We start from the raw sequence: 11,722 nt of genomic DNA on the forward strand, positions 1-11,722 counted from the left end.
TACAATAAACTACCAATAGCCCTTAAAAGGGCCTTTTGTAGGGCATTGCCCTAAATTAAACAGTTCTTTTACCTGTAAAAAAAAATACAAAGTCCCTCCAACAGTAAAACCCACCACCCAACCAACCCCCCAAAATAAAATACCTAACTCTAAGAAAACCTAAGCTACCCAATGCCCTGAAAAGGGCATTTGGATGAGTATTGCCCCGAAAAGGGCATTTAGCTATTTTACAAGCCCAAACCCTAAACTAAAAAAAAACACCCCAAAAAAAATCCTAAACTAAAAAAAAAACACTTAAAAGTCCTATCAATAACCCCCGAAGATCCACTTACAGTTTTTAAAGTCCCACTTGAACAATCTTCATCAATCTTCATCCAGACAGCATCTTCTATCTGGATCCCGGCGGCACGGGATGGGTCCATCCTGAAGACATCCGACGCAGAGCATCCTCTTCATACAGTCGCCGCCATACACTGAATCTTCAATGCAAGGTACACGATTCAAGATGGCGTCCCTTGCATTCCTATTGGCCGAAAAATTTGAATCAGCCAATAGGAATTAGAGCTGCTAAAATTATATTGACTGATTCGAATCAGCCAATAGAATGAGAGTTGCTTGATCAGCAATGGCCACTACTAGTGCAACTTTACATGAGTAAACTGCAAACTAGATAGCAACTTTTTCATGAAAAATGGGGTGCCTTTGATGACAGCCGAATTTGCTTGCCTCCCTTTCATCTTTTTTTGGTTGAGCATGGCACATGGAACTCCATCTTCTTTCTGAAGAATTTGAGTTTTGGCTGAATAAAGCCATCACATGGGGTGAGAAGGCAACTTTAGAATCCCAGCAAGATATCTACCATCACTTGCCTAAAAACAGTTCTTGTTACAGATTTTTGAGATTCTGAACCACATGAGCCCAAGTGTTGCAATTCATAGATTTCCTGTCATTGGTCAGCTTCTGGGATGGCTTTGCTGGAATCCATTTGTCATAGGAAATGAGGATACAAGGAAAGTATTGCTGAACTGCCTAAGTTGCTTGCATAGCAATGAGCCACACAGTGCTGTGGAATTGAAAGCCAACAAATGGATTCAGTATTTACTGTGTCATCTCTTTTTGTCATCAGACCTGGGAGGTCATGAAGATAATAAAGCTATTGATTAGCTTGTGTGTATGATGTCTGACTACTATGAAAAGCTTTTGAAAAATATCTCATCGTTGATTGTGCTGCTTAGATAAGACAAGACCAACAATGACAGCGATAAGAAGGAACTCTTGGCAGGTCATGTGCGATCTATATCAATTGCATGTGTTCATGTTCTCACACTGCTTGAAATAACTCCATTGCTTGAAGAGCTTCTTGCCTACCATGACTCTGAGCCAACAGAGGTTCTTGATGATATTTTTTTAGAAAGTGTAAACAATGCTATTTCAGGGAAGAAGATTGTGCTAATTAAATCAGCAGTACTTAGCTTGTGGCTTTGTCATCTGCCGAGCCTTCAAAAAACTGTGCTGGATCTATTTAAAAAATGAATTGGTATCCAAAGCAAATCATTGAAACAAATGGAACAGATTATAAAAGATTAATTCTTGGTACAAGCTGCTTGTCACCCATCCATTTTTAAGATCATTGATGGCGTTTTCAGGAATGCACTTCTGGAATGTGATTGAAACTTTAGAGTAATTACTGTTATTCGCATATTTACACATCACGTCATCAAGGAATACCAGAAGGATAACATGCAGGCAAGATTTCCCCTGTGAGCTTTCTTTCCATGCAGAAATCTTGGTCTTTTGATGGCCTTGCTCAGAGTTTCATTGGGATTGCCAATGGATGTGTGCCTTCAGCATTTGCAAAACATTACTAAAATGCTAAAATAATGTAGACAGTGACAAAAGATCTTGCAGAAATGTGTTTGAGTCCTAGTTTTTACCAATTCATTTCGGAGACTGGGTGGATATTGCAGCAGAACCGTTATTGATGTCAGAATCTGAAACTTCAGACGACCTGCTGTGGCTTTTGGCATTTTACTACAACCCCAGCAATGAGAACCAAGAAAGATGCAGAACAATGACTGACGCAAGGGAAGTTCATGACACCTTGATAAGACTACACAGAAGTGCGTCCATCAGTGCCTCTGACCTAAAGAACATAATTGAAGATGAAATTAAAGAAAATAATTGGGATCCTTGCACACTGCATCTTGTAAGACATCTTTGTCACTTTCTTGATCTTCTCCAGTGAGTGGCATCTTATCACGAAGGAGGTTATTATCTATATGACTCAGAGGAAGCTGCCAACCAAGTTTCTGACGTACTGTCCCGTACTCTATGCAGACTTGATATTCCAGGAATGAAAAATGAACAGTTAATAAAGATAGCATACGAGTTGCTTATCAGCTTATAATTTCAATTGGAAGACATGGGGAGCCTATTTTACAACAAAATACCCAGTAATAACAAGAAATACTCATCTAGATTACGAGTTTTGCGTTAGAAGCTGTGCGGTGCTAACAAGCAGTTTATGCTCATCGCTCACTTACAGACAGCGCTGGTATTACGGGTTTTTACAAACCCGGCGTTAACCTGCAAAAAAGTGAGCGAAGAGCAAAATTTTTCTCCACATATCACCTCAATACCAGCGCTGCTTACGTTAGCGGTGAGCTGGCTAAACGTGCTTGTGCACGATTTCCCCATAGGAATCAATGGGGGAAAGCCGGCTGAAAAAAAACCTAACACCTGCAAAAAAGCAGCGAAAAGCTCCTAACGCAGCCCCATTGATTCCTATGGGGAAATAAAATTTAAGCCGACACCTAACACCCTAACATGAACCCCGAGTCTAAACACCCCTAATCTTACACTTATTAACCCCTAATCTGCCGCCCCCAACATCGCTGACACCTACATTATATTATTAACCCCTAATCTGCCGCTTCAGACACTGCCGCCACCTACATTATACTTATGAACCCCTAATCTGCTGCCCCCAACATTGCCGACACCTACATTATACTTATTAACCCTAATCTGCCGCCCCAATGTCGCCGCCACCTACATACACTTATTAACCCCTAATCTGCCACCGCCACTATAATAAAGTTATTAACCCCTAAACCTAAGTCTAACCCTAACACCCCCTAACTTAAATATAATTTAAATAAATCTAAATAAAAATTACTATCATTAACTAAATTATTCCTATTTAAAACTAAATACTTACCTATAAAATAAACCCAAAGCTAGCTACAATATAACTAATAGTTACATTGTAGCTAGCTTAGGGTTTATTTTTATTTTACAGGCAAGTTTGTATTTATTTTAACTAGGTACAATAGTTATTAAATAGTTATTAACTATTTAATAACTACCTAGTTAAAATAAAGACAAATTTACCTGTAAAATAAAACCTAACCTAAGTTACAATTACACCTAACACTATAATTAATTACCTAAATTAAATACAATTAATTACAATTAAATAAAATTATCGAAAGTACAAAAAAACACTAAATTACAGAAAATAAAGAAATTACAAGATTTTAAAACTAATTACACCTAATCTAATCCCCCTAACAAAATAAAAAAGCCCCCCCCCCCCCCAAAATAAAAAAAGGCCTACCCTACATTAAATTACAAATAGCCCTTAAAAGAGCCTTTTACGGGGCATTGCCCAAAAGTAATCAGCTCTTTTGACCTGTAAAAAAAATTACAATTCCCCCCTTAAAAAAAATCTAACACTAACCCCTTGAAGATCATCTTACCGGGAGACGTCTTCACCCAACCGGGCCGAAGTCCTCAACAAAGCCGGGAGAAGTCTTCATCCAAGCCAGGCGAAGTGATCCTCCAGACGGCATCTTCTATCTTCATCATCCGGCGTGGAGTGGGTTCATCTTCAAGACATCCGATGCGGAGCATCCTCTTCTTTCCATGGCTAAAAACTGAATGAAGGTTCCTTTAAATGACGTCATCCAAGATGGCGTCCCTTCAATTCCGATTCGCTGATAGAATTCTATTGGCCAATCGGAAATAAGGTAGAAAAAATCTTATTGGCTGATGCAATCAGCCAATAGGATTGAGCTGGCATTCTATTGGCTGATTGGAACAGGTAGGGTAGGGCTTTTTTTATTTTGGGGGGGCTTTTTTATTTTGGGATTAGATTAGGTGTAATTAGTTTTAAAATCTTGTAATTTCTTTATTATTTTCTGTAATTTAGTGGGGGGGGGTTGTACTTTAGATAATTTTATTTAATTGTAATTAGTTGTATATAATTTAGGTAATTAATTTAATTGTAGTGTAGTGTTAGGTGTAATTGTAACTTAGGTTAGGTTTTATTTTACAGGTAAATTTGTCTTTATTTTAACTAGGTAGTTATTAAATAGTTAATAACTATTTAATAACTATTGTACCTAGTTAAAATAAATACAAAGTTGCCTGTAAAATAAAAATAAACCCTAAGCTAGCTACAATGTAACTATTAGTTATATTGTAGCTAGCTTAGGGTTTATTTTATAGGTAAGTATTTAGTTTTAAATAGGAATTATTTAGTTAAGTGTAGTAATTTTATTTAGATTTATTTAAATTATATTTAAAGGGACACTGCACCCAAAAAATTTCTTTTGTGATTCAGATTGAGCATGAAATTTTAAGCAACTTTCTAATTTACTCCAATTATCAAATTTTCTTCATTCTCTTGGTATCTTTATTTGAAATGCAAGAATGTAAGTTTAGATGCTGGCCCATTTTTGGGGAACAACCTTGGTTGTCCTTGCTGATTGGTGGATAAATGAATCCACCAATAAAAAAGTGCTGTCCAGAGTACTGAAACCAAAAAAAAGCTTAGATGCCTTCTTTTTCAAATAATGATAGCAAGAGAACAAAGAAAAATTGATAATAGGAGTAAATTAGAAAGTTGCTTAAAATTGCATGCTCTTTCTGAATTACAAAAGAAAAAATTTGGGTTCAGTGTCCCTTTAAGTTAGGTGGGGTTAGGGTTAGACTTAGGTTTAGGGGTTAATAACTTTATTATAATGGCGGCGACGATGGGGGCGGCAGATTAGGGGTTAATAATGTAGGTAGGTGGCGGGGATGTTAGGGCCAGCAGATTAGGGGTTAATAATATTTAAATAGTATTTGCGGTGCGGCATTTAGGGGCTAATATATTTAGTATAGTGGCGGTGATGTCCGGTTCGACAGATTAGGGGTTAAAAAATTTATTTTAGTGTTTGCGATGTGGGGGGACCTTGGGTTAGGGGTTAATAGGTAGTTTATGGGTGTTAGTGTACTTTTTAGCACTTTAGTGAAGAGTTTTATGCTACGGCGTTGTAGTGTAAAACTCTTAACTACTGACTTTTAAATGCGGTACCAGGCTTGACAGGAGAGGGTCTACCGCTCACTTTTGGTCAGACTCGTAATACCGGTGCTATGCAAGTCCCATTGAAAATATAGGATACGCAATTGACGTAAGTGGATTTGCGGTATTTCCGAGTCTGGCCAAAAAAGTGAGCGGTACACCTGTACCTGCAAGACTCGTAATACCAACGGGCGTTAAAAAGCAGTGTTGGGACCGGCCAACGCTGCTTTTTAACCCTAACGCAAGACTCGTAATCTAGCCGAATGTTTGGATTATGTGGTAATGAATGGTGAAGAACTTTAGTCCCTTTTTTTTCTTTTGAATAGAAAGAACTCATAGAAGTTTATCTGCCAGGAAATTATCTTTGACATTGACATAACATTAATAAATTGTTTGGAAAGTCTAGTATTTACTATGTGTATGGTTTTTTATTAAAGGGATATGAAGCAGACAGAGCATACAAATTTAAAGATTCCCGATATACTTCTTTTATCAAATTAGTTTGGTTCCCATTATATTCTTTGTTAAAGAGATATCTAGGTAGGCATTTGTAGCACTACATGACAGGAAATATTGCTGCCATCTAGTGCTCTTGCAAATGGATTACATTTTTGCAAAACTGCTGCAATATAGTGCTCCAGAAATGGGCCGGCTCCTAAACATACATCCATACTTTTCAACAAATATACCAAGAGAAAAAAGAAAGATTGATAATATAAGTAAATTGGAAAGATGTTTTAAATTGGATTTTCTATCTGAAACGTGAAAGAAAACATTTTAGTTTTCATATCCCTTTAACTATGATAGTAAGACAGTAGCCAGCAAGAGACAAAGTGAGATAACTACTGTCAGTTTGAAGTAAAATAAAAGCTTACTTGAGAAGCTATGAGGTGTGACACACTGAAACAGAGAGCTTTACAGGATATAAATCTATTTTTGTGCACTCACAACTGTTGTGTAATTTAATATTTTTGAGAATAGTAAATCTTTTAAGGTAAGTCAGGCCACTGCATTTATCTGGATCTCCAGTCATTTAAATGGAATATTGTAAACAAAAAAAAGGAATTTATCATAGTATGTTTCTCTTAACCTTTTAACGCCGTTATGCCGTTCCATTCCGTCATAATTACACTGGGCTTTAGAGCCGTTATGACGGAATAGAACGGCATAACGGTTTTCAGCTCCTGTGCCCCCTCCGTTATTTTGTTTGTTGTGGATCCGGTTGGGGGATGTGCCTAGCACCTCTGGCACTCCCCCAGGATCCAATCAGCATGGAGGGGGTGTATCGATTGTCCCCTGTAACACTGTAGCAGCCAATGAGTGGAATCATTGGCTGTTACAAGTGTATCCGCTTCCTCTCTGCTCTCAGTGCGATCTGAGAGAGAGAGGAAGACAGTTTAGTGTTGGTGTGTGCTGCAGAAAGCTAGAGAGGGAGAAAAAATATAGTTACAAACAATATATATATTTTTTTTGCTGCTGATCACAGAGCTGCTACTGTGATCAGCCTAATATAACTTGCTTAGCCTGTTAGGGCTTTGATCAGTGTTGATCAAAAGCGTTGGGGGTTTATTTGTGGGGGTTACAAATATATATATATATTGTTTTTGCTGCTGATCACTGAGCTGCTACTGTGATCAGCCTAATATCACAGTGATCAGCCTGTCAGGGCTTTGATCAGTGCCCAAAAGTTTATTTGTGGGGATCTTTAGTTATTATTAACCCCTTCCCTGCTGTTCCCAATCACTACCCTTCCCAGTTCCTTTTTTTTTTTAGTTTATAAAAAAAAAAAAAAAAAAAAAAAATATATATAAAGAAAAAATCATAATTTAAAAAAAAAAAAAAAAAAAGGGAATAGGGTGGGTGGGAATAGGTGGGTGGTAATTGGGAGGTGGTAATTGGGGTGGTTTAGTGGGATTTTGGGGAAGGTGAAGTGGTAATTGGTGGTGGTGAAGTGGTACTTTGTACTGAAAAAAATCCCTTATGGCACGCTATTCAGCAGAAGAGGCTTATGCCATTCTTGCCGCAGATTCAGGGAGTGAAACCCTCTCTGCTCTGTCTGACAGCGCAACCCTTACGGCATCAGATATAGAGCCCCTGAGTGATACATCTGATGCTGGTGCTCCCTGCCCGCCACCTAAAAGGAGGCGTCGCACAAATGACCAAAATTGGATACCCCCAAATTTCACTGCCCCAGAAATGCCAGAATTTACTGAGACTCCTGGCATAACAAGTGATGTTCCAGTATGTGAGCCAATAAACTATATGTCACTGATTCTGACAGATGCTATGTTTGAGCATATAGTTGCTCAAACAAATTTATATGCCAGCCAGTATCTGTCCAAAAATCCCCAATCTCTGTATGTCAGAAAAAATACCTGGCATCCCACTGACATACCAGAGATTAAAAAGTTTTGGGCCCTGACATTAATAATGGGGATTGTGAAGAAACCCAGCATTCGTTCATACTGGAGCCAGAACCCCATCCTGGCTACCCCTCTTTTTCCAGGGGTTATGAAGAGGGACAGATATGAACAATTGCTGCGGTTTCTCCATTTTAATGATAATACCAAGTGCCCCCCCAAAAATGACCCCCTGCATGACAGGTTATATAAACTAAGGCCCCTGATAAGCCACCTGTCCCAAAAATTTAAAGAAGTTTACATACCTGAGCAGGACATTTGCATTGATGAGTCCCTCATGAAATTTAAGGGGAGATTGCTTTTCAAGCAATATATACCATCCAAGAGGTCCCGCTATGGGGTAAAATTTTATAAGCTCTGTGAATGCAGTACTGGGTATACCTGGGCATTTCGCATCTACCAGGGAAAGGATAGCCACTTGGATCCACCTGGCTGCCCAGATTCAGTTGGCACAAGTGGGAAAATTGTGTGGGATCTCCTACTACCCCTGCTAAATAAAGGGTACCATTTGTGGCTCGATAATTTTTACACCAGCACAGAGCTATTAAAATTTTTGTTTTATTTTGAAACCGTGGCCTGTGGCACAACAAGAAAAAATCGCAAAGGTTTCCCCCAGAAGCTGACATATGGAAAAAAAAGTAGGGGCACAACGTCAGCTTTACGCCACAATGAGCTACTGGCCCTTCGGTACACTGATAAAAAAGATGTGTACATGCTCTCCACAATGCACGATGAAGCTACAGTGCCAGTGTCTGTGAAGGGAAGATCTGCACAGATCCGAAAGCCAAAGTGCATTGTGGAGTACAACAAAAACATGGGGGGGGGTAGATTTAGCTGACCGGTGCCTGCAGCCATATCTAATTCAAAGAAAAACTAGAACTTGGTACAAAAAAGTAGCCTTTTATATTATGCAGATCGCAGTATATAATGCATATGTGCTGTACAAAAAAACAGGCACAGGGAAAACTTATACTTTTTTGGAATTTGTGTTAAATGTAACATCTGATATTTTGTTTAACCAGACCCCTAATCCTCCCACTGTTCAATCTGAAAATGTTGAGCGACTCTGTGGCAGGCATTTTCCCACTAGGATCCCCCCCACTGCCTGCAAATTAACACCCCAGAAAAGATGCAGAGTCTGCTATAAAAAAGGAGGGAGGAGGGATTCTAGTTACCATTGCCCTGACTGCCCCTCTCAACCTGGCCTCTGTATCACTGATTGCTTTCGAATATATCACACAGAGTTAAACTTTTAATTTGAAAGCAATCTGTATGTGTTCCTAATTTATTTTATTTTATTATTCTGTATTCCTAACTTCATAAATCCCCTGACCTTGTCCTGTCCCTTTATATGTTAAGCCCATCCACTCTAAGGCCATTATAAGTTATACAAAACAACTAAAATACTCCTTTTAGAATATCCTGAGTTATCTACTTTTGCAAATGGTATGTCATGAGGGGGGTAATTTTCATTCCTGGGCTGCCATACTGTCTCAAAGGCAACATAGGGCCAGAAAATCAATGTGCCAAATTTCTATGCAGACCCTATATTGGGCCCTGTAACTTCCTAAAACCACATAAAACCTGTGCATAGGGGGTATTGTTGCACTCATGGGAGATCACTGAACACAGATATGGGTGTATTATAGCAGTAAAAAATATAATGATGTTGATCTAAATAGAAAACATGCAAAGTCTGTGTGAAAAAAGCAAATAAAAAAATATGACCACTAAATTTGACCAGGTTTTGTGACTAAGTGGCTACAAAAAAAGACTAAACATAGTCCTTTTTTAATACCCTGGGTTGTCTACTTTTGCAAATGGTATGCCATGGTGGGGTAATTTTCATTCCTGCGCTGCCATACTGTCTCAAAGGCAACAAAGGTCCATAAAATCAATATGCCCAATTTCCATGCAAATTGGCAGACCCTATATTGGGCACTGTAACTTCCTAAAACCACATAAAACCTGTACATAGGGGGTATTGTTGTACTCATGGGACATCGCTGAACACAAAGATGGGTGTATTATAGCAGTAAAACATAAAAGGATGATATAAACAGCAAAAAGGCAGTGTTTTTGTGATAAACTAAAACTGAAATATGAACATTACCTTTGGCCAGATGTTGTGACTAAGTGGCTACAAACAAAGACTAAACATAGTCCTTTTTCAATACCCTGGGTTGTCTACTTTTATAAATGGTATGCCACGATGGGGTAATTTTCATTCCTGGGCTGCTATAATGTCTCAAAGAGGACAAAGGCCCATAAAATGAATGTGCCAATTTTCTATGTAAATGGGCAGATCCCATATTTGGCCCTGTAACATCTGTAAACCCCATAAAACCTGTACATGGGGGGTACTGTTTTACTCTTAGGACATTGACAAACACAAATATGTGTGTTTTATATCAGCAAAACATAAAAGGTTGATGACAGAAACAGCCAAAGGGCAGTGTTTGTGCAAAAAACGCATACAAAAAAAAAGGAGCACTACATTTGGCCAGGTGTTGTGACTAAGGGGCTTCACAAAAATATGTGACATGGGCCTTTTGAAATACCCTAGGGTGTCTTCTTTTGAAAATGGTATGCCATGATGGGGTAATTTTCATTCCTGGGCTGCTATAATGTCTCAAAGAGGACATAGGCACAGAAAATTAAGGTGCCAAATTTCCATGCATAAAAACTGAAATGGGCAGACCCCATATTTGGCCCTGTAACTTCTGTAAACCCCATAAAACCTGTACATGGGGGGTACTGTTTTACTCGTAGGACCTTGACAAACACTAATATGTGTGTTTTATAGCAGCAAAACATAAAAGGTTGATGACAGAGACAGCCAAAGTGCAGTGTTTGTGCAAAAAACGCATGCAAAAAAAATCACCATTACATTTGGCCAGGTGTTGTGACTAAGGGGCTTCACAAAAATATGTGACATGGGCCTTTTGAAATACCCTAGGGTGTCTTCTTTTGAAAATGGTATGCCATGATGGGGTAATTTTCATTCCTGGGCTGCTATAACGTCTTAAAGAGGACATAGGCACAGAAAATTAAGGTGCCAAATTTCCATGCATAAAAACTGAAATGGGCAGACCCCATATTTGGCCCTGTAACTTCTGTAAACCCCATAAAACCTGTACATGGGGGGTACTGTTTTACTCGTAGGACCTTGACAAACACTAATATGTGTGTTTTATAGCTGCAAAACATAAAAGGTTGATGACAGAGACAGCCAAAGTGCAGTGTTTGTGCAAAAAACGCATGCAAAAAAAATCACCATTACATTTGGCCAGGTGTTGTGACTAAGGGGCTTCACAAAAATATGTGACATGGGCCTTTTGAAATACCCTAGGGTGTCTTCTTTTGAAAATGGTATGCCATGATGGGGTAATTTTCATTCCTGGGCTGCTATAACGTCTTAAAGAGGACATAGGCACAGAAAATTAAGGTGCCAAATTTCCATGCATAAAAACTGAAATGGGCAGACCCCATATTTGGCCCTGTAACTTCTGTAAACCCCATAAAACCTGTACATGGGGGGTACTGTTTTACTCGTAGGACCTTGACAAACACTAATATGTGTGTTTTATAGCTGCAAAACATAAAAGGTTGATGACAGAGACAGCCAAAGTGCAGTGTTTGTGCAAAAAACGCATGCAAAAAAAATCACCATTACATTTGGCCAGGTGTTGTGACTAAGGGGCTTCACAAAAATATGTGACATGGGCCTTTTGAAATACCCTAGGGTGTCTTCTTTTGAAAATGGTATGCCATGATGGGGTAATTTTCATTCCTGGGCTGCTATAACGTCTTAAAGAGGACATAGGCACAGAAAATTAAGGTGCCAAATTTCCATGCATAAAAACTGAAATGGGCAGACCCCATATTTGGCCCTGTAACTTCTGTAAACCCCATAAAACCTGTACATGGGGGGTACTGTTTTACTCGTAGG

At 38.8% G+C, this 11,722-nt stretch overlaps 1 pseudogene; it reads left to right on the forward strand.

The window, feature by feature from the left end:
* Positions 1–760: 760 nt before the first annotated feature.
* LOC128647212 (Fanconi anemia group C protein-like) lies at positions 761–2,407 on the forward strand (annotated as a pseudogene).
* The last annotated feature ends 9,315 nt before the right edge of the window (positions 2,408–11,722 follow it).

The sequence above is a fragment of the Bombina bombina genome, chromosome 2 (assembly GCF_027579735.1).
Source record: "Bombina bombina isolate aBomBom1 chromosome 2, aBomBom1.pri, whole genome shotgun sequence".
Taxonomy (NCBI): Eukaryota; Metazoa; Chordata; class Amphibia; order Anura; family Bombinatoridae; genus Bombina; species Bombina bombina.